Consider the following 24,520-nt stretch of genomic DNA (forward strand, 5'->3'; position numbering starts at 1 on the left):
GTGGGGGGCAGTATTATCAGTTGGGGTGGAGATTAATTTTATTCTTCACATCTCTCAAAAGTTTCCAAATTTGCTAACAATAAAAATATCCTGCCATTTTGGTAATCAGAAAAATAAATAAATACATTTATTTATATAAATTTGGTACAGAGGTCAATTGGACAATTCAGTGTGTCTACTCATAAGAATTCTAGCTCAAGTTACTAAAAATGTTTAGCATTGTTAACTTTTCAAAGACTGTTTTTAAAAGATGAAAATAGGCCTTACATCTTTGCCACTTATGTTCAATTAAGTAACAGTTAATGAAACTGTGGAAATAGGCTCACACCATGCTTTCTCTAATGGTGGTGGTGGTGGGTATGATGAAAATGTTGGTGATGATGATGACTTCAAAAAGCTGCTGATTCCTGTAGAGTTAAATAGGGTCAACTATGTACTCTATTTTACAGGTAAGGAAATGGAAATTTAGATGTTTTTTCAAAGGTATTTATCTTCCCCAGGTCATCTACCACAGATGGAAATGAACCAAAACTCACATCTTCAGATTTCTAGTTAGTTTCTCTCTCCATTACACCATGCTATTATTGTTATATTGTTGTTAATGCTTCTTTGCCTGCCAGAAACTACAGAGATTAGTTTTCGGTGTATTTATTCAAGCCTTTTAAGACTTTAATGTTTTTGTATGCTCATGCATGGACTTAGGTGGTTAGTCCTAGATAATGAATTTCTTTCTTTCTTTTCCCTTGGGGGTAGCACTTGGTAGTAGTAGTTTTCTTTTTAGCTTTGATTTGATTGGTTTGAATGAAGACTGGGTTTTTGTATTTGTTTTTTTAAAAACAAAAACTTATTTCAGTCAGCTTAGTGGAAAAAAAAAGAAACAAACCATGGCTCTGTGTCATTTCATGGAAAATGCTGTTTGAACTTTCCATTTTCAACTAATTGTGCTATTATGTAGACACTATTTATGTACAGAACTCTGATCCTATTTGTACTGTGAGGTTGACTGTAGTACTTGTATGATGTGGGAGGCGAATGTCATTGACTCTAAGTCACAAAGGCGCTCTGAACAGGAAGGATAAACATAATCAAATTTATTCAGAGAATTTAAGGTCCCCAGATTTTGTTTTTGGAGCAACTGAGAAGAGGGCTAACACAAAATTAATCATTTTCTATTTTGTAATTCAATTGAATAAATCCTTGTGGTTTGAATGACAAAGTGTAAGCAGTTTAGATAGTAATCTTCACCTTGCTTAATCCTTATTAAAGAATTTGACTTTGGCAAGGATGCATGTCAGGTACCTTCTGTTTTCACTAGCACCTCACAGTTGATTAATTTGCTTCATCCTCAATTTTCTTTTTTGTGTTTATCTTAAGGCAGATTAACTTTGGTCAGATATTCCATGCTTTCCATGTTAAAATGGACAAACAGTGATTCATTTTCTGCTATTTGTTTTATTTATGAAAATGAGTTTGACCCAAATGTAAATGCACTGTGTGCATATGACTTTCTGGGATACTTTAAACTTCAGCTTCAGGGACAAAAAGAAGAACTCAGCCAGATTAAATAAGGGCAAATGAATGATAAGTAAGTACCTTATATAATGAAAGTACAAAGGAGTATTTTCTTTGGAATTGAAAGGTAACTTAGCTGACTTCCCTACCAGTGAGATGACAAACAAACACATTTCCTCCTGCATCTATAGGTGTCACTGTTGAGATGCACTTACTGGAGTAAGTTCTATGCAGATCTGAATCTCAGAAAGGGCTTCCAGGATGGATTTTATAGAGTGCTTTTGACTAACTCTTGTAATATATATATTTTTTCATATGAGCATAGTACTTAAGTCTGATTTCCTGGCACAGTTAAAGCAACTAATTGAACTAATTGAATGTTCTATTCTTTTGGAACAAAGAAGTCACTTTGGGCAATGACATATCAGTGCAGAGTGGAGTAAAAGGTAGGAATTACTCCTCAGATTTTGCCTCAATACTCCTAGATTAGTAATTTGGGGAAATTAATGTTTTCTTGATTCTTTTTTTTCCCCTTTCCACTGTCAACACACAGCAACTAGAACCTCTGATCCTGTAAGATCTTCTGTGTGCAGGGCTTCACTTCCAGATGATATGTTTTCTTCATCAGGACACTAATGAGAGAATCAAAACAGTGTTTAACTGATGTCACTGATTTTCTGAAAGGGATTCCTAAGTTAGAACCAGGATAAATTTCAACATATTAGAATTCTAAGAGTTTGACTTTATAAGAGTTTCCTTATCTTTTTTGTTCACAAAGTGATTTGAGAATTTGGGGAGATTTCTTGGCAGGACTAACCTTCAGGAAATTGTTAAGGAGTGGTCTGTGTTCTCTGCATATAAGACTGCTGCTAATTTCCCTATTTTGTCCAAGTACCCTCTCCTAATCAATAGTTGAGTTAATTATATTATTAAGCAGTTATTGCTGTTCTATTATGCATGTTTCATTTTCCTAGAGGTTAGTGATATACAGAAATATTATGGACAATCCTTTGCCTTCAAGAATCTCAGCATTTAACAGAAATAAGAGACAGGCAAGTGAAGTGTAAGAAAGAAAGTTAAGTGTTTAGTTTGTGCAGAATGTAAAGTGGAGAGCTGTCAAATTTGCTTGGGGATCTGGGAGTGTTTCAGAGAGAAATTTATTGAGTCAAGTTGAATAGAGTGTACTGTGAGGAAAGGGTGGTAAGGAGAGGTAGAAATATTTGATGTGGTTGGAGCATGACTTATGAGGACCACAGGCACAAAACACCGGGTGTGTTAGGGAATAGTGAGTAGCCAGACGTGGCTGAAGATTAAGGATGAGAGCATGGTGGGAGGAGGCAGTGATCCCATTATGTCCCTTTTGTTGGATGCTCTGAGCTCCTCACTGTGTTTCACTAAAAGAGACTGGCCTCACATACTAGTACCATAGATATTCTTTTTCTTTTCTTTTTCCCAACAAACTTAACTGCTCATGTTCAACTCCTTCAAAACAGAGTAAATAAGTTCATTTGTACCATTTATTTTTAGATTCCACATATAAGCGATATCATATGATATTTGTTCTTCTCTGTCTGACTTACTTCACTCAGTATGACAATCTCTAGGTCCATCCATGTTGCTGCAAATAGCATTATTACATTTTTTTAATGGCTGAGTAATATTCCATTGTATATATTTACCACATCTTCTCTATCCATTCCTAGAGTTACAGATGTAGAAAACAATCTTATGGTTACCAGGGGGGAGAGGGGAGGAGGGATAAATTGGGAGATTGGGGTTGACATATACACACTACTATATATAAAATAGATGACTAATAAGGACCTGCTGTGTAGCACAGGGAACTCTGCTCAGTACTCTGTCATGACCTATATAGAAAAATAATCTAAAAAAGAGTGTATATATGTATATATATAACTGATTCTCTTGGCTGTACAGCAGAAAGTAACACAATATTGTAAATCAACTATACTTCAATAAAAATTAAGCAAAAAACAAAAGCAAAGACCAGAGTAAGACAGGTTTCTTAATGAACAGTTTCTATGTTGAGCTGACACCTATCATTGGGTTTGTTTTAGGTAGTAGTTGTTTCAACTACTATTGGTCTTGGAGGATGAGGAGGTCAAATGGAAGGATTGTGTCGATGGGTTTTCTGTGACTGATGTAGTTAACTAAACTATTTCTGTTACAGATGGGCATTAGATGTCTCTTGCTTTGCACTGGACATTAGCTAGATTTTTGTGGCTTATATAAAAATAGCCAGTACTTATATAGTTCTACTGTGTGCCAAACACTATTCTAAATATTTTACATATATTCAATCATTTACTTTTTCTAACCACTCTGTGAAGTAGGTAACATTATCATCCCAATTTTATGCATAAAGAAATGAGGTGCAGAGAATTAGAAGACTTGCCCAGTCATACAAGTAATAAATGAAAGAGCTGGGATTAGAACCTGGATAGTTTGGTTAAGGTTACATATTATCTAGTAATTGGATATTTCATTAGCTTAATTGCACTATATAAGAAGTTACTTTTAGTAGTTTTTATTTTATGAGAAATGAGGGATAAGTGTAAATCTTTAATTTGGGTGGATTTCTGTAAGAGCAAACAAGAGAGATATACATGGTCAGAAAAAGTGGAGTTGGGGGGACTAACAGCTTCTCTGATCAATTCAGAAAAGCTCTCTGGATGATGAGTGATTTCTTTATTCTTGGAGGATGACAAAAACAACAAGCTCTGGAAAGAAAGAGAGAACTTTCTGTCATCTTAGAAATTAGTTTCTAAGCAGCTGCTAGGAGAAATCCCAACTGGATGTATCAGACTCAAGCGGTTTGACAAATGTACATAGCAAACTCTGAATATTACTATTTTATTTCATGTATAGAGTAACAACAGTATCCTTGGGGCTGTACAGATTCAAAACGACATCATTCCTGCCCTAAGTGTTTACAATACAAATAGTCAGACTTGCAATATTTTACCAGAACCAAGTGTTTGAGTGTTGCACACCACTTGCCTCTCTCCACTTCTCTCCTTTTTTTTCTTTTTTTTTTTTGCGGTACGTGGGCCTCTCACTGTTGTGGCCTCTCCCGTTGCGGAGCACAGGCTCCGGACGCGCAGGCTCAGCGGCCATGGCTCATGGGCCCAGCCGCTCCGCGGCATGTGGGATCTTCCCAGACCAGGGCACAAACCCGTGTCCCCTGCATCGGCAGGCGGACTCTCAACCACTGCGCCACCAGGGAAGCCCCTCTCCATTTTTAATTAGCATACACTCCCAGGGCAATTGACACTCCACACTGAATTTACTCAATGCTTTAGTCAGGGGAAAAGCAGAATGTGCCTAACATATTTTTTCGGCAGTTATAGTACATCAGAAATGATATTCACCAATTTTTATGTATATGGCAATTAGTTGTTCGATTAACTTTCCCTGTCAAGCTGAAATATCCAATCAAGAATTAAAGGGATGAGAAAGAAATGCTAGGAAAATCCATTCACCTGCAAATTCACCACTTGAAGTGCTGGCCATATAGGCATGCACAGTAGGTGATTTAAAAGTTCCTGGCATTTCTTGAGAGTTTGTTATGGATAAGCAGATGTTTCAGTGTGGAAGAAGGAGCTCAAGATTGGTGAGGCTTCAGAAGCCCAGATGCGGGGGCAGTAACTGGCACATCTCTTTTCATATTTTATGTTATTGAATCTTCTCAGCTAATTTGGGGGATAGGTACTATTTTACAATCACGGAATTTGAGTCTCAGAGAGGTTACATTGTAAGCAGCTCTTTGCAGGAAACCATCCTCAACAGGAAGCCCCTTTCCTTGTCACTTTAGCAAAGCTATATTGTAACTAACTTTTAACTAGGCACCCCCATGCTCTACTGGAGCACACCTTTCAAATCTTTTAATCACACAATACCTTGCCTAACTTGTCGGTTCTTTCTGTAGATCAAAGAAGTAGAAATGAAGAATAAGTAATTAACAGGTGACCAGATTGCTTCCCTAGCTTCCCCTTCAGTAATCTCCTGAACAAACTGTGTGGCCAAGCTGTGTGAACAAGATAACATCCAAAAGAAGATCACGAGGAGTTGACAAATCTGCACACAAGGCTGCACGCAGTGGGTGATGATGACGACTCTGACACCCCCATCTCAATGATTAACTGAGATTACTTCCCTCCTTTCCTTTAAAACTTTCAAGGCCAAGCAGAATTTTCAGAGGTGTTTCTTTGGGGACACTGAGTCCACCATCTCCCCAGATTGCTAGCCTTCTGATTAAAGATACTATACTAATGTTGATGAGTTTGATTTTGTAAGCAGCAAGCAGCAGGGTCTGATTCGTTCAGTATCAACATGACTGGCTGAAGGTCACACAGCTACGAAAGTTGGGACTGTGATTAGAAATCTTGTTACTCTCATTAGTTGCCCTATTACACTACTTTCTTTTTTAGAGACAAGACATTAATATTACTCTTCTAGCTTTCCCCTAATTGTTTTATTAAACACTTGACAACTGCAACATTATCATTGAGATTTACTTTTAAATTCAATGTTGAGATTTAAATCCTCATTTATACCCTTTTTCAAGAGCAGGTGAGAAGATGGCAACATAGGTTGCCCCTAACTTCAGTCTGGCTCACAAAGAGACCAGCTAGCAACTATCCATAAACAAGACACCAATGTGATAATCCCAGAATCCAAGAGTGAAGTCAAAGTAGCCCCCCGGACCATGGAGACTGAGATGGATGAATTAGAAAGGTAGGAGGAGCAGTTTCCCTTTGACTGCATCACTCCGTGCCCAGGCTGGCACAGCACTGTACCAAGAGGGCCCCATGGACCTATCATTTCTTCAGTGAGAAAAGAGAGCCCAGGGTGGACAATGCAGTGTCCTCAGCATTGTGGGACACCTCCCAGATGGCCCACTTGAGTCTTGCCTCATGAGGGTAACTGGGGAGGTCTACAGGATTCGACCACTAGGGATCAGATAGACGTGAAGTGAGGCAGGGCTTACAATAGCTCAGATCTTGGCAAGTTGAATTCCTGCTTTCAGGGGTACCTGAGGAGAGATCCCATCCAGTGGTTCTGTCCATCTGCAGAACTGAGCTAGTGACCCAAACTATCCAGGGAGCTTGGTTTGGCAGTCCTTCCTGTGGCTGTACCAGCCATGGAGCCTGTTCTACATCCCTGCCTGGGGAAGGAAGAAAATTTCCAGCCCTGCCTGACAGCTAAAAATAGCCACCAGTCCTCCCTGACCAGGAAGCCTGGCCAGAGAGCCTGGACAGCCATGGAGTTCATCCTACAGCTCCATTTGGGCATGGATCCAATCCTGCAACTCTGCCCAACTGTTAAGTATAGAGCTTGTGGCCTCACATAACCAGGGTGCCTGAAAACTTGGAGCTCAGCCTGTACCCTTGTCTGACTACCAAACACAGCCTGAGACCTCATCCAGCCATAATCCAGCCAGTGACTCTGCCTAAATATGGAGCATAGCTTGTGTCTTCACCTGATCAGGGACTTCAGTGACCCCTGCCTGACCACAGAGCACAGTTTCTAGTCCCATGCAATCGTGGAATACAGCTAGAGGCCCTACCAAAGCAGAGAGCCCTAGACAGTGACTTCACCCAACAGTAGAGCATAATCAGTGACCTACCTTATCTCAAAGCCAAGCCTGTCACCCCATATGATCTCAGAGCACAGCCCAATCATGAAACCTTGCCTGCCTGAACATGGAGTCCTGCTAGTGACAACATCTGAGACACTATCTGACAAGGAGTGACTGTGGATGCCAGCCCATAGCTCTGCTCAATTATAGAGTCCAACCAGTGGCACTTCCCTGCTCTGCCAAAGAACATATCCAGTGACTTCATCTGACCAGAGGCATTTGCAGGGCTCAGCTAGTGACTCCACCTGACTTCAAAGTGCAGTCAGCAGGTCATCCCAATGGAGGCCAGCCTGCATCACCTCCCCCACCTCAGAGTAGAGGCAATGGTCTTCCCCAACTAGAGACCCTGATAGGAAGCTCCACCTGCCCATGGATGCTACCAGATGACCTGTCCAGTACTGCAATCTGAGCTGACTGATGAAGGACTATCCCTGCTGATGTGAGCCTACAAAGTCTGGAAGAGGAGACTGCTTACTTATATGCACAGACAGCAATGCAACAAATCAAGAGTCACACAAAGAATCAGGTAAATATGACACCACCAAAGGAAACTGATAAATCTTTAATAGCTTATCCTAAAGAAATAGAGATCTATGAATAAATAATTCAGAATAATCATCTAAAAGAAGTTCAGTGAACTATAAGAAGACACAGACAACTAAACTAAATAGGAAAATAAAGCATGAACAAAGAAGAGTTCTACAAAGAAATAGAAACCATCAAAAAACTGAAACAAAACACCAAATAGAGATCCAGGAGCTAGCTGAAGAATACAATGATTGAACTGAAAAACTCAAGAGAGAATTTTACCAAACAGACTCAATCAAGCAGAAGAAAAAGTCAGTGAATTTGATGATAGGTCATTTGAAATTATTCTGGCAGGGGAGAAAAAGGAAAAAAGAAGAAAAAAATTGAAAAGAAAATGAAGAAAGCCTAAAGAACTTATGGAATATTATTAAAAGAAAGAGTATATGCATTATAGAAATCCCAGAAGGAGAAGAGAAAGATAAAGGGACAAAAAGTCTATTTAAAGCAGTAATGGCTAAAATCTTCCAAACTTGGGGAGTTAAACAAACATCCAAATTCATGAGGCCAAAGGATCCCAAATAGGTTGAATCTGAAAAGGGTTACACTTAGACATATTATAGTTAAATTGTCAAAAGTCAAAGACAAAGAGAATTTTGAAAGCTTCAATAGAAAGGCCACTTATCATGTACCAGGGAGTCCCCAAAAGACTATCAGTGGATTTCTTAGTAGAAACTTTGCAGGCCAGGAGGGAGTGGGAGGATATATTCAAGATATTGAAAGAAAAAAACTGTCAACCAAGAATACTATACACAGCAAAGCTGTCCTTTACAAATGAAGAGAGATAACAACAAAACAAATAAAAGCTGAGGGAGTTAATTATAACTAGAACAGACTTACAAAAACTCCCTTTACGGCACTCTTCAAACTGAAATAAAAATATGCTAATTAACATCATAAAACACATGACTATGTAAGACTCAACAGTAAAGCTAAATATATAGTCAAAGTCAGATTCTCTAATGTTGTAATGTAGTATACCAATCACTTAAAAACCTAATTTAAACATTAAAAAAACAAACTATTAAAAATAACTATAACTACCATAATTTGTAACTGGCAGAGAGAAGTAATAGTATGAATTCCTGCATGCTATCAAAGTTAAGTTCTTATCAGCATAAAATAGAATGCTACAACTATAAGATATTTTATGTAAGCCTCATGATAACCAAAAAGGAAAAAATCACTAGTTGATACACAAGATTGTGATAAAAGAGTCAAAGCATACTACCACAGAAAATTACCAATAACAAAAGGATACAGCAAGAGAGGAAGCAAGGAACAAAAAGGATTTACAAAACAGTCAGAAAACAATGAACAAAATGGCAATAGTAAATTCTTATCTACTAATAATTACTTAAAATATAAATGGATTACCGTCTCTAATTAAAAGACAGAATGGCTGGTTGAATAAAAATGGATCCAACAATATGCAGCCTACATGAGAGTGAAAATATGGAAAAATATATTGCAAGAAAATGGTAACCAAGTGAAAGCAGGAGCAGCTACACTTATATGAGCCAAAATAGATTTTAAGCAAAAAATGGTGAAAAGAGACAATGAAGGTCATTATATAAGGAGAAAGGGGTCATGAAGTTATAACAATTATAAATATTTATGCACCCAACATCAGAACCCCTAAATATATGAAGCAAAACTAACAGAACTAAAAGGAGAATTAACAGCAATACAATACAATAATATTTGGGAACTTTAATACTCCACTGTCAACAATGGATAGATCGTCCAGAGAGAAACTCAATAGGAAACAGGGGATTTGAACAGCACTATAGACCAAATGGGCCTATCAGGCATACACAGCAGATTCCAACCACCAGCAGTAGAATACGTATTCTTCTCAAGTGCACCTAGAATATTCTCCAAGATAGATCATATGTTAGGGAACAAAAAAAGTCTTAACACATTCAAGAATATTGAAGTTATATAAAAATTTTTACCTAACACAATGGTAAGAAACTAGAAATCAATAACAGGAATAAAGCAGAAAAGTTTACAAATATGTGGAAATTAAACTACATACTCCTGAATAACCAATAGATGAAAGAAGAAATCAAAAGGGAAATCAAAAAATGTCTTGAGAAAAATGAAAATGGAAACACAACATACCAAAACTTATGAGATACAAAAGCAGACATAAGAGGGAGGTTTATAGCTATAAATGCATATATTAAGAGAAAGAACTCAAATAACTTAGAATTACACCTCAAGGAACTAGAAAAAGAAGAACAAATTAAGCACAAAGTTAGTAGAAAGAAGGAAATAATAAAGACTCAAGTAGAAATAAAAAACTAGAGAACAGAAAAACAATAGAAAAGATTGACAAAACTAAAAGTTGGTTCTTTGAAAGAGAAACAAAATTGACAAAACTTTAATTAGACTAACCAAGGAAGACTCAAATAAATAAAATTATAAATGAAAGAGAAAACATTACAGAAATACAAAGGCTCATAAGTGACTACTGTGAACAATTATAAACCAACAAATTGAATGACCTAGAATAAATGGATAAATTCCTAGAAACATGCAACCTATTGAAATTTAATCATAAAGAACTAGAAAATCTGAACAGATCAATAAGAAGGAGGTTGAATTAGTAATCAAAACCTCCCACAAAGGGCTTCCCTGGTGGTGCAGTGGTTGACAGTCTGCCTGCTGGTGCGGGGACACAGGTTCGTGCCCCAGTCCAGGAAGATCCCACATGCCGCAAAGCAGCTAGGTCCGTGAGCCATGGCCGCTGAGCCTGCGCGTCCGGAGTCTGTGCTCCACAATGGGAGAGGCCACAACAGTGAGAGGCCCATGTACCGCAAAAAAAAAAAAAAAAAAAAAAAAAAAGTAGTTCCAACACCTGTAGTATAAATGGTTAACTGATTTAGTCAGTAGATTTCAACAAACATCCTTTGTGGGCAAGGCATTCTGTGGGCACTGCAGCCCGAATTTGGGGGATTTTGGCCCTCTTGTGAAGAAGTGCTAGGAAGATTCAGTTTTTATATATATACTTCTTTTTCTCAAATGGTCAGTGGGGGGACTTTAGAATCTCTGTAAGTGGGCATTCAGGGCATAATTCCAAACTTCTCATTATATTAGTGCGTGGCAGATGACCATGGGTTTCAAAAGAAATTCCGGATCACTAAAGAAAATAAACAACAAAACAGCAACAAAGATGAGTCTGTTAGGGACATTCTAAAGGGGTGTAGAAAGAATAATAAATATTTTTTAGTGGGTTGAGGTGGTGGTATAATTTCACCAGAGATTAGGAATAGTTTTGCTGTTAACTAACTGTGTGATTAGAAAATCTCTTAATGTCTGGGGGCTTCAGGTTCCTTATCAGATGAGATTCCTCTTAGGAAGGGTCCCTGACCCCATGTTTGCTGCCCAGGGCACCCACTTCCTGTTCCTCATGTACAGATGAGTCTGGCCTCTGTCCTTGTTCTCTGGGTCCATCCCTTCTTCCCTACCCAAGGGTGTAGCTCCAGTGATCATCCCCTCTGTCTTTTGCTCAGTATTTTTCTTCTTCTAGATCATCCCCATGAACCAACAACCTGCTTTAATATCTCCCATCTGAAATAACACTCTTTTATCTCCACTCTCTTCCAAATTTCCCTCTAGCTTTCTTTATAGCACAACTTCTCAAAGTGAAGTTAATCCTTCCTAACTCCTCCTTTTTCATGAAATAACTCACAGCAGGCTTTTGTTACTGATGCTGCATTAAGCTGACCTTGTCAAGGTCACTGATGCTCAAACATGCCTAATCCAATGCTCAATTTTCATTCCTCAACTTATTTAACCAGTTTGTTTTTTTATGGTTTTTATTCATCAATTTGATAATATGGTGTATCACATTGATTGATTTAGCCAGACTCATCAAGAAAAAGAGGGAGAGGACTCGAATCAACAAAATTAGAATTGATGAGTCTAGCTATATTGAAGAATCCTTGCATCCCTGGGATAAATCCCACTTGATCATTGTGTGTGATCCTTTTAATGTGTTGTTGGACTCTGTTTGCTAGTATTTTGTTGAGGGTTTTGCATCTATATTCATCAGTGATATTGGCCTGTAATTTTCTTTTTTTGTAGTATCTTTGTCTGGTTTTGGTATCAGGATAATGGTGGCCTCATAGAATGAGTTAGGAATGTTCCTTCCTCTGGAAATTTTTGGAAGAGTTTGAGAAGGATGGGTGTTAACTCTTCCCTAAATGTTTGATAGAATTCACCTGTCTGGTCCTGGACTTCTATTTGTTGGAAGACTTTTAAACACAGTTTCAATTTCATTACTTGTGATTGGTCTTTTCAAACTTTCTATTTCTTCCTGGTTCAGTCTTGGAAGGTTATACCTTTCTAAGAACTTGTCCATTTCTTCCAGGCTGTCCATTTTATTGGCAGAGAGTTGCTTGTAGTAGACTCTTAGGATGCTTTGTATTTCTGCGTTGTCTGTTGTACTTCTCCTTTTTCATTTCTAATTTTATTGATTTGAGTCCTCTCCCTCTTTTTCTGGATGAGTTTGGCTAATGGTTTATCAATTTTGTTTATCTTCGCAAAGAACCAGCTTTTAGTTTTATTGATATTTGCTATTGTTTTCTTTGTTTCTATTTCATTCATTTCTGCTCTGTTCTTTATGATTTCTTTCCTTCTGCTAACATTGGGTTTTGTTTTTTTCTTCTTTCTCTAGTTCCTTTAGGTGTAAAGTTAGATTGTTTATTTGAGATTTTTCTTGTTTCTTGAGGTAGGCTTGTATAGCTATAAACTTCCCTCTTAGAACTGCTTTTGCTGCATCCCATAGGTTTTGGATCGTCATGTTTTCATTATCATTTGTCTCTAGGTATTTTTTGATTTCCTCTTTGATTTCTTCAGTGATCTTTTGGCTATTTAGTAATGTATTGTTTAGCTTCCATGTGTCTGTGTTTTTTACATTTTTTTCCCTATAATTCATTTCTAATCTCATAGTGCTGTGGTCAGAAAAGATGCTAGATATGATTTCAATTTTCTTAAATTTACTGAGGCTAGATTTGTGACCCAAGATGTGATCCATCCTGGAGAATGTTCTGTGCGCACTTGAGAAGAAAGTGTAATCTGCTGTTTTTGGATGGAATTACCTATAATTATCAATTAAATCTATCTGGTCTATTATGTCATTCAAAGCTTGTGTTTCCTTATTAATTTTCTGTCTGGATGATCTGTCCATTGGTGTAAGTGAGGTGTAAAAGTTCCACACTATTATTGTGTTACTGTTGATTTCCTCTTTTATAGCTGTTAGCAGTTGTCTTATATATTTAGGTGCTCCTATGTTGGGTGCATATATAATTATAATTGTTATATCTTCTTCTTGGATTGATCCCTTGACCATTATGTAGTGTCCTTCCTTGTCTCTTTTAACATGCTTTATTTTAAAGTCTATTTGATCTGATAAGAATATTGCTACTCCTGCTTTCTTTTGATTTCCATTTGCATGGAATATCTTTTTCCATCTCTTCACTTTCAGTCTGTATGTGTCCCTAGGTCTGAAGTGGGTCTCTTGTAGACAGCATATAGATGGGTCTTGTTTTTGTCGCCATTCAGCAAGCCTGTGTCTTTTGGTTGGAGCATTTAATCCATTCACGTTTAAGGTAATTATTGATATGTATGTTCCTATGACCATTTTCTTAATTGTTTTGGGTTTATTTTTGTTGGTCCTTTTCTTCTCATGTGTTTCCCACTTAGAGGGGTTCCTTTAGCATTTGTTATAGACCTGGTTTGGTGGTGCTGAATTCTCTTAGGTTTTGCTTGTCTGTAAAGCTTTTGATTTCTCCTTCAAATCTGAATGAGATCCTTGCCGGGTAGAGTAATCTTGGTTGTAGGTTCTTCCCTTTCATCACTTTAAGTATATCATGCCACTCCCTTCTGGCTTGTAGAGTTTCTGCTCAGAAATCAGTTGTTAACCTTATGGGAGTTCCCTTGTATGTTATTTGTCATTTTTCCCTTGCTGCTTTCAATAATTTTTCTGTCTTTAATTTCTGCCAAGTGGATTACTATGTGTCTTGGTATGTTTCTCCTTGGGTTTATCCTGTGTGGGACTCACTGTGCTTCCTGGACTTGGGTGGCTATTTCCTTTCTCATATTAGGGAAGTTTTTGACTATAATCTCTTCAAATATTTTCTCAGGTCTCTTCTCTCTCTTTTCTCCTTCTGGGACCCCTATAATGCAAATGCTGTTGTGTTTAATGTTGTCCCAGAGGTCTCTTAGGCTGTCTTCATTTCTTTTTATTCTTTATTCTGTTCCGCAGCAGTGAATTCCACCATTCTGTCTTCCAGGTCACTTATCCGTTCTTCTGCTTCAGTTATTCTGCTATTGATTCCTTCTAGTGTAGTTTTCATTTCAGTTATTGTATTGTTCATCTCTGTTCGTTTGTTCTTTAATTCTTCTAGGTCTTTTTTAAACATTTCTTGCATCTTCTCGATCTTTGCCCCCATTCTTTTTCTGAGGTCCTGGATCATCTTCACTATCATTATTCTGAATTCTTTTTCTGGAAGGTTGCCTATCTCCACTTCATTTAGTAGATTTTTGGTGTTTTATCTTGTTCCTTCATCTGGTACATAGTCCTCTGCCTTTTCATCTTGTCTATATTTCTGTGAATGTGGTTTTCCTTCCACAGGCTGCAGGATTGTAGTTCTTCTTGCTTCTGCTGTCTGCCCTCTCTATTTAACCAGTTTTGCAGCATCATTTGAAACAGTCGTTCAGTTCTTCCTTCTTAAAGCATTTTTCTTCTCATGGCTTCTAGTTCACCACCTTCCCTAGATCCCTGCCTATCACATTTCCTCCCCTTCCTCACTCCCGTTTACTAGACCCCCTCCCCATTTTGAGCTTTAAAGGTGAAAGGGTCTCAAAGCTTCTTCTTCTCTGTCTTTTCTCACTCCCTAGGTGAAGGTTTCCCACTTAACATGTTAAAGACCATGTACTGAAGATTGTTCCATGCCTTGGAGTCATTACTGACATCTCTTTCTCATTCACCCACACATCCAAATTCGTTATCAAATCCTGATGGACATATGTCTAGAACGTGACCACTTGGCTCACTTCGCCTTCATCCCTCACCTTGACTGTCACCAAAACCTCCTATCTCGTCTCCCTGTTCCCATGCTTCATCTTCTCATGGTCTATTCTCTCCATGGCTGCCAAACTGATCTTTCAAAAGGTAAACATGATCATGTCACTCTTCTGCCTAGAACCCTTTAGTAACATCCCATCATACTCAGAAAGAAACCCAATACCTTACTATGTTGTAAAAAGCTGTGCATTATCTGTCCTTTAGCTGCATCCCTGATTTTGTCTCCTAGGTTTTAAACCTTCCAAAGTTCCAAGCACCTGTAAGGATTTTGCACCAGATGTTTTCTCCCTCTGGAGCACACTGCCCACAAACATATGCGTAGCTTGCTCTCTAACTCCATTGAGGTCTGTGTTCCAGTGTCACCTAATCAGAAGGGCTTTCTACGGTCCCTCTATGTGATACCACCCCATATTCCTATCTACTTATCCTGCTTTATTTTTCTTCCCACACTAATCTCTCACATATCTATATTTATTTGTTTATTGTCTATCTCTCCCAGTAAGATATTAAGTTCATGAGATCAGGGACTTAGTCTCCCTTAATTCATCTTTGTATCCTCAGCACTTAGAACTTTGCCTGGCACACAAAAGATGCTCAATAAATCTTGACTGAATGAATGAATGATAGAATTAATGAATGAGAGGATTAATGAGCATTTGACTTCAACAGACTTGGCTGGTAAAGAATGAGGTAACATATTTGTTGTATCCTTTCAGATCATAATTTCTGGAACTGGGATAAATAGGTAGATATAGGGTGACTCAGAGGCAGCCTTTCAGATTAGCACTGATTCACAGACGATAGTTGTAAGAGCTAACAATGATCTAGTGCTTACTCTATGTTGAATGTTCTAAGCATTTACATATTTCAGTTATTTTCAAAACAGATATATGAAGATAATTCTGTTAGTGTCTTCATTATACAGATGAAGAAAATGAGGCTTAGGGAGGTTAAGCAATTGCTCAAGGTCACAATTGCTCAAGCTTCTAGGGTAGAGATTTGAACCCAAGTGGCCTGACTTCAGATGCCATTATCCTAACCACTTTGCTATGTGGCATTCTTGTACTAAAAGAAAGTGGCTCACACAAAGAAGAATTTTCAAGGGTTCCAGTAGTAGCTAAGGAGCAGAGTGGTGACTTCAAATACGTCTTTCTAGTCCACAGTGGAATCTTAACTGGATTCTTTGTTATAGAACAGATAAAATCAGGGCCATCTCGGTGGAATCAGGGATGGGGGCTGGGCTTCCCTTTGTATCCCAGGAGGAGCCCTGACACATCTCTTTGAATAATAGGACTCTGGAAAGTCACAATGCCATGAGGTAGAAACAGCATGAATCTGGAGTCAAATAGACCTAATCATGGACCTGCCACGCCAAGACCCTGTGACCTTGGCAAGAGTCTGCCTTCTGAACTTCCGTTTCCTCTTCTGTAAAATGGAGTTAATAATACTGACCTTGCCCAACTGTCATGAGGTTTGGTATTTATTTATGAAAAGTGCAGTGCCTGGTGCACAGTAGGTACTCAAATAGTCATTGATATATTATTATTATTTACAATCATTATCCTTGACAAAATTGTCAATATGGGTGAAGGTTATTTAAAGTGTTCTTTTTGTTTTGAGCCTCCCCCTCAGGTAATGCCCTATTGTTCTCAGTCTCCCCCTGCTCTGCCCCCCTCCAGTGGTCTGGGATCCCTTGCTGCAACTGGTCCAGGTGAACCCTTCCTGGATGAGAATCCTTGTTACTCATCTTCCTGTTTCTTTTCCATGAGAAACTCAACCTAAATGTCCTCTGAACTTCGTAATTATTGTCCTACCATCCTCTGGTTCTCCCTTTATGATGTCTCATATCATAATCATTTGCACTTATGTCTTCTGTTCCCAACTACAGTATGTATTTAGCACGTGGCACAGAGAGGGCATTAAGACACACTTGTTAGATGATGAAGATATTGGTTTGAAAAATGGAAATATCACAGAACTTGCTTCCACTTTTTGGGCACACATTAGGCCAGACCCCATTATTTACCTCCAATTCTCACAATAAGGATACTATCATTTACTCTTCTTTGCAAGATGGGGAAACTGAGGCATTGATGTCACGTTGTTTTCCTAAAATCACTCTGGGAGTGAGAAGCCAGAGGTTGAGTGGAGGTAAGCTTGGGTCTGTATTCCTCCTGAGTTTATTATGTGCCCCTCAGTGTAACCAGACAACTTCCGTCAGAGAAGCTCTCTTGTTTGGATCAGTGTTTTTCAGAAGGTGGGTCCCTAATGAAGAGCAAGGGAATCTCCTGGGAACCTGTTGGGAGTGCAACTTCCCGGGCCCCACCCTAGGCCTGCTGAATCAGAAACTCTGGGGTGGGCTCAGAGTTTGTACCTTAACAAGCCCTCCAGGGCTTTCTAATGCTCAAATTTGAGGACTCCAAGTTTACGCCATTCTCCCGAGACTGTAATTCTCTCCTTCCTGTGCTTTGTTATCTTTATCATTTCCCCACATATTAGAATTTTCTATATTCCTCGAAGCCCAATTCAAGTCCTTCCTCCTTCATGGAACTACTCTTCCCCCTCAGCCCACAAGGATCACCTTCACTGATGGCCCTGCATTCCTGGATGTTTTTTCTCTCCTGGGTGAAAGTCCTTTGTCTCTAAGCTATACTGGAAGCTTCTTGCTCTTTGTTACACTTATTTGTAGTCCTTACAGTTCCTTGTACATAAGAAGACACAATAAATGCCTTGTGTGACTGATGGAACATTGAGTCTAAATATTTTATTTCTGACTATCCATCATTTTACATGCCTATGTGTAACATAAAAGGGGAAGGATTCTTCTGGTAACAAAGGGGAAATCTGTTTTTATTTTGTTATATTGCTTCTTGTTCCAGAAAGGATTTAAGAAGGCTTAAAATGTAACAATAATATATGTTAAAAAATAAGAAAGAAAAAAAAAAGGTAAATCAAGGTTAGGGACATAAAATGGATCCAGGAGTGAAACCAATATAAAAAAAGCTGTTACATAGTACAATACACTCACTGCAGAACTACCGAATATTGGCCCTTAGCTTTCTTGTCAGGGTTTTGAAAAATAAGGGCTTTTAAGCCCCAAACAGAAGTCTGAATAGACTTGCCTTTCACGAAGTCACATAAACTCCAAAGTTATTTCTTAGTTCCTTTCCCTGCTTTTGGGTTGAATAAACAGCTGCAGGATGTCAAGAAGCCATCTTGGATCTTTTTGAAAGAAGATTCCAGAACATGATGGTCTTCATTACTGCAGATGGCAAAGTGGTAATTATTGTGAATAAAAACACCCTCTCTACCTCTGAGGGGCTGGGAACCATCCCAAGGGAAGTAACTGGATGGAGGAAGAGGGCCGTGGCCTCCATGGAACTGCCACAGAATAGAGAGACGTGGCCTCTGTCTTGTATATTGTTTCCATTGTCAGCAAAAGCATCTATTAAAGTGAGTGGGTACCTGTATGCTTTTTGGATTACAGTGACAGAGACTCATCTGAACTAGCTGTGGCACAAAGTGGGGCTCAATATAAGGATAATGGAGTGTTTCAGAGAATGTCAAAGGTCTCAGGAATGGACAGGCATCAGAACATGGGAGCCATAGGGAGGGCTTTTATTTGGCCCTGTCATCTTTGCTTCTCGCTGCATGGCTGTTTCTTCTCTCAGAAGACTGGATTTCTCAGTTCCTCAGGCCACAAGACAGGGGATGGTGGCCACCTTAGTAACCATGCAACAAGTTCTAGTCATCAGAAGGACCTGGAAATTGCTCTTGATCCCCATTCCAGTTTCCTCTGGAAGGGACTCTGGATCAAGTGCCCACTCCTGGCCAATAGATAGAAATAGATAGGAACGCTCTGCCCAGTAATCTATAAACCGGAAGTCTAACTCCTAGAGACGTTCTAGGTCCTGAATTTAAATCAGGACAGCACCTCCTAGTTCTACTAGAAGTGTATGGCTATTTTCCCTCCCTTCACTCATATTATTCTTACCATACTTCTCTAGGGGTAAGGAGCCTGGAGTTCTAGCTCAACTGCATATATGAAATGAAAGCCCAGAGAGTCTAAGTGACTTTTCCACAGTCACACAGCTGGTTACCAGCAGGAATGAACTACGAATCAGAAAACCATTTTGGACTTGTCTCTACCACTCACTGGTTTGTCATTTGGTCAAATCTCACCCATCTTCACTTTCCTTGTTTATGAAATGGATTAATTATTCCACCTGAAGCCAGCATGCAGAGTGATTGCAAGAATCAAATGAGTGATTCTTGAATCTGATGGATCATTAGAATCATACAAGAATCTTTAAAAAATATAGATCCCGGGACTCCAGCCCTGGATATTCTGATTCAGGAGATCTGCAGTAGCACCCACGAATGTGTTCTTATAATAGTCTCTGGGAAATTGTGATGATCAGACTGGATTTGTTAATCCTAAAAAGCGTGAGAAAATGGTCCATAAGTTGCACAGCCTGGTGTGAAATACATTATGACCCAAGGGACAGAGTCAGAACAATCTCTTCTGCATGATGTTTCTAGGCAGAAACTGCCTTCTCCTCCAAGGTCATTTAGGGGGATTATCTAAGGGATAGTGGGGGAGAACAGCCGCCCATTCTAGGCCATGAATTTGAATGTGTGTGTGTGAGTCTGTGTGTGCATGTGTCAGTGTGTAAATGTGTGCATGAGTATATGTGAGTGTGTGAATGTATATGTGTACCCGTGTGAGTGTGCATGTGTATAAACATGTTTATGTAAGTGTAAATGTGAATTTGTGTAGCATGAGTGTGTGCATGTGTGTGAGTGTGTTTTTGTATATGTGAATGAGTATGTGTGTTTAAGTGTGTGCATCTAGGTGAGTGTGTGTATAGGGAGTGGACAACAACACGTTGCAGGATGCACTTCTGCCCAAGGCTGAATAAGCTTGACTATGTCCTGGGTCTAAAGAGACAAAGTATTGTGATACTGGTGGTGCCCCTACTGTGCACCAGGCATTTTAGACTTATTGCATGTAATTTCTCAAACAACCATGTGGTGTGGGTATTATGATCTCCATCTTATAGAACAAGAAGTTGAAACAGAGTTTTCTTTTGTCTGAAGTCAGACAGATAGGAGGTGGTGGAGCTGGGATTCAAATTGAGTTCATAGTTTTTGATTTGGAGAACTTTTTGAGTGACGAAGCTTCTTGAGTGACAAAGCTTCTGATGGTATCTGAATGGCCAGAAAGTGTTAATAGGAAAGACTTAACATCACCACTTGGATCACTAAACAAAGGATTTGCTTCTTTCTGCTCTTACATTATTTGCCTTTGCCTTGGTCTAATGTTGGATGTCTTGGGTATTAAATAATAATGGGGTATTGTCAAATCAGGCTGATATTTTAGCCTGGCTAATGATAGGAGTAGTAGTAGCAGCAGTAAAAGCTGTATTGTCATGGTATCTGCAGTTTCCTGCTGACATTAATTTATGGATCAGGCACCATATTGGAAGACTATCACTGTAACTGAGAGCAACTCTACAAGGCAGCTATCACAATCCCATTTTACAGATGAAACTGAGGCTCAGGGCTAGGTAGCCAAAGACCAGGAGTTTCACAAGCACCAGAGGGAGGATTCATTAGAACCCAGATCTGTTTGGCTCTCGGTGTTAGGCAGGGCTGCCTCTGTCTTCTTTCCACAGCTTCCACTTCTCCCTTCATGATGGGTCCCAACTGACTGTATTTCCATCTGCTTTTCTCTGCCTCAAAAAGACTCTCCCTTTCTTCCCTGTCTGGCATTTTTGTTCCTTAATCCAGAAAGGAAAAGAGACATCAGCTGTAATTGTGTGGGCCCCTTTAGAAGCAGAGAGTTTCAAAATTAATGCCTCTTGGAGTTAGTCAAGGAAGTAATTACCACCAGGGCACAGAGGGTACCCTCAGCCTCCAACGTCTGGCTCCAGGAAAGTCGCCTGTTCATTATTAGCACGTGATTAAGTAGTTTATCATGTGAAGGTAGTGCTTGTGGAGGGTATGCACTTACTTGTATTTATTTGAGGCCTGCTTTTGTTCTTTTTTTCTCACAATGTCTAGAAAGGTGGGTGAGGGGCTGACCACACAGGCAGGTGCAGGAGGGAGGTCTCAGGTCTGCATGGGGCCAAGTGCAGGAGAAATAGGGGTAGAAGGATGGTATCATTTATTGAGAACAGTGAATGGGGAGGTAGTTTCATCCTCATTTATGTCCACGTGAGAGCTAAAGATCAGAAAGATGACATTATTTGCCTAAAGTTGTATAGGAGCAAGAAAGGGAGAGGGTTTTGCTTCAGTCTGACCTCAAATTCAAACTCTTGCACCTTAAAGCTATTGGCAGGACACTGAGACAAACATCAAGACCTGGGAGTACTCAAAGCACCATTGAAATGGAGTTGGTACCAGAAGAGGAGGGGTCCAAAGATTGACCAGAGAAAAAAGGTAAGTGTGGCAGGTGGTATTCCTAACGATGACCACGCTATGCTATATCTGTCTCACCTCACTTACTCTGTTTACAGTGTAATGCTGAACTTCACCCTCTAGAGGTAGAGTCTATTTTCCTCCCTTTGAGCCCTGGCTCACTCAGTCTTGGAACATGCACCTTGGAAGCCCTTCACCAACAGGTAAAATGTCTGACTATGCTGAAGCTGCCTAGCTGGAGAGACCTCATGGATGGAGCACATAGAGATACAAATTCTAGAAAAGCTCCAGCTGTCCAGCCCCCAGCTGTGTGAGTCTCCCCAGCCCAGACACCAGGGATGGGGGCAAGTGAGCTTTCAGAAGAGGATTCTAGCTCCCACCTTGAAACTGCCCCACCGGCTGAAAAAGAAAATGGAGAAATGGACTCACATTTTCCCTGCTGAGTCCTGCCCAATTTGCAGATTTGTGAGCAAAATAAATGTTATCATTGTTTAAGCCACTACATATGGGGACAATTTATTATTACCAAGTCATGGTAATTGCTGAAGTAGTACTTGGTGAAGCAGATATTTCAGAATGGAAGTCTTTGAGATCTGAATCTCTATCTGGCTATCTCTTTTAGGCGGGCTCAAGCACAAAGTCTTACATGAGCCAAGGAGGCCACTTGATTTTTGATATTCTTCTGAGGAGCATCAAAGAAACAGCTGTCTTCATATGACCCCATGTGTATCCTAACAGTGTGTGGTTTTAGGCTTGCACACGTGAAATATCACTGTCAACACAAGACAATGCATTCTAAGGGCAGATTCAGAGAAGCTGAGTTGGCCTTGGGCTAGGACACTTGGGGGAGCCTGCCAGAGCAGGCTTCTAGATTCAAGCTAGGTCCTGAAGGATTTTGTGTGGCACAGGATCAACGGGGCATCCCAGTCAAGAAGCCAATCTGGACAAAGGCATGGGATGGGCAAGCTTACGGTAACCTTGTGATCTGAAGGACCAACCTGGTCAGAGTGAAGGATCCAAACCTGGGGAAAGGCCGGGGCAGACTTGGAGGATTAATCTACCTGAGAGGATTCCAGAGAAGGGCAATGAGAGCTGGGCCTACAGGAGAAAGGAAAGCGCAAGGTCTCCTGTAAAAGAACTATGAATTCTGTTATATTCAGTCATTCATTCAACAAATGCCCCCTAGGATTACCAGGTTCCCATAGCCTGCTCTGGAATAACGGCAGATACCCTAATATTTCTGGACATTGGTAGTCAGCAGAGCAGGCAAGGAAAGGTCTGAGGCTATTGTAACTTCTCTACTTAGGCTCTAGAGGGCACCGTTTCCAGTGTCTTTCAGACTCTTGCTCTCAAATTAGCACTTCTTCCTCTGGCCCATTTAATCTATCCTACTCCACTGCCTTTAAACACAGATATCAAACCACAGCTAGCATTTTTTTTTTCCTTTTGCTTGCTTTCTTCTTGAACAAATGTATCTACTGAATTTACTCTTCAAAATAGCTTCCTTAGCTCCCTTTAGTCCAGCACGAACCATCAAGCTTTTCTATTACCTACATATTTCCCATGGCGATGGTGATCTTCAATGACGTTCCTTCTCTCTGCTGCATTTGAGGATGGCAGCCAGCCACGTTCTCTGAATCAGCACCTTTCCCAATCATCTTTCTACATCGTTGCCTACCGCAGTCTCCTCTTGTGCTTGTCTCTGTCTCTTGTGCTTCTGCTTTGTTCTCTTCCTGAATGCAAGTGTTTTCCAAGGTGGTTAGACGATGATCTCTGCTTTCCCTTAGGCTTTCTCCATCCCCGGGTCCATTTAACTATCACTTCTAAGTGAACAGCTCAATGTTCATGACGGTAGCAACTGCCGTACTCCCCAAGTACTGAGCAATAGCTTGGGCTGGCTGCCGTGGTAAGTACTTTATGCCCTGTGAGATTGTTGCTAGCATCATTTAACAAGTAAGCGAACTGAGGTTCATGGGGGTTAAATAACTGTGGCTAATCAGAACCTGGCTTTGCCTGACTTTGAAGCCAGTGCTCTTAATCCTTGAGTTGGATTGACTCTTTTATACTCTCCTGCACACCCATATATCAACTGTCACTGGATACTTTCACCTGGCTGGTTTTCTGTCATTTCTAGCTTTTTTGTTCAAAATATCAAAATTCTCTTTTTCAGAACTGCCTCGGTTCTCAAGACCAGAAAAATACATGATCAGGACAAAGTAGTCAGTTTGAGGATCTATGATCACCGTGGGTGTGGGCACCAATCTGCCCCTCCGGAATGTAAACTATCACATAAGTTTGTGAGTTAGAACACAGGCTACCAGCCGCAGAGGAGAATTTTTGCCTGTGCAGCTTTGAGAATGTACATTCATTTGTTGAAAAGAGAGTAGAAGATTGCAGTGTGCAATTTACAAACACGATTATGGACTTCTCTGATGAACACCCTTAAAAATCCTAGGCATCCTCCTCTTCCTGTTCTCACAGCTGACCCGGGAAGAGTAGCCCCTCAGTCTTGGACTATTGATGGTAGGATGTCTGAACTGTGGGCAACCTTAGCAGTTATTTTAGGCTAATTGCCTTCTTTTACAGATGAGGAAATGGGGATTCAGAAAGGTGAGGCATCACCTCCTCCGTGAGGTCTACCCTGATCACTCTACTAAAAACAGCTAATGATTTCCCTTTACCCACATTCCAGACTCACCTCTCCCTGTCCTGCTTTCTTTCTCCTAAGGCTAGCATGACCCTGCCCCCACATTTTCCCAGTACACTTGTGGTTCATAACTGCTGTTTCAATATAATTATTAATAGGGCCTCCTTTCACTGTCAAGTATCCCAGTTTGGAGGATAAATTATCTGGTGACCCTATCCAGAGGTCCAAACAGTTATCCCTCTCCTCCCTGGAATACTTCCTGCCATATTGACTCCCCAACTGCAGACAGAACCATACTCTCTTGACAGAAGTCAAATTATGCCATTCCTCTGCCCAAATTGCTCCATCTCTTCTTCCAGACAATGTGATCCAGACTCCTTAACACCTTCTAACACATCATATAATTTACTTATTTAGTGTTTCTCATTGACTGTGTGACCCTCCCCCCTAGAATGGAAGATCCGTGTGGACAGGGATCTTTGGTTAATTGCTGTGTCCCCCGTAATTAGAATAGTGAAACCATATAGAAATAAAACTGATAAGCAGGCTTCTGATCTCCTCCCTTCCCTCTCCCCAACTCTCCCCAACACTG

The sequence above is a fragment of the Leucopleurus acutus genome (assembly GCF_964270905.1).
Source record: "Leucopleurus acutus genome assembly, chromosome: 6".
NCBI classification, from domain to species: Eukaryota; Metazoa; Chordata; class Mammalia; order Artiodactyla; family Delphinidae; genus Leucopleurus; species Leucopleurus acutus.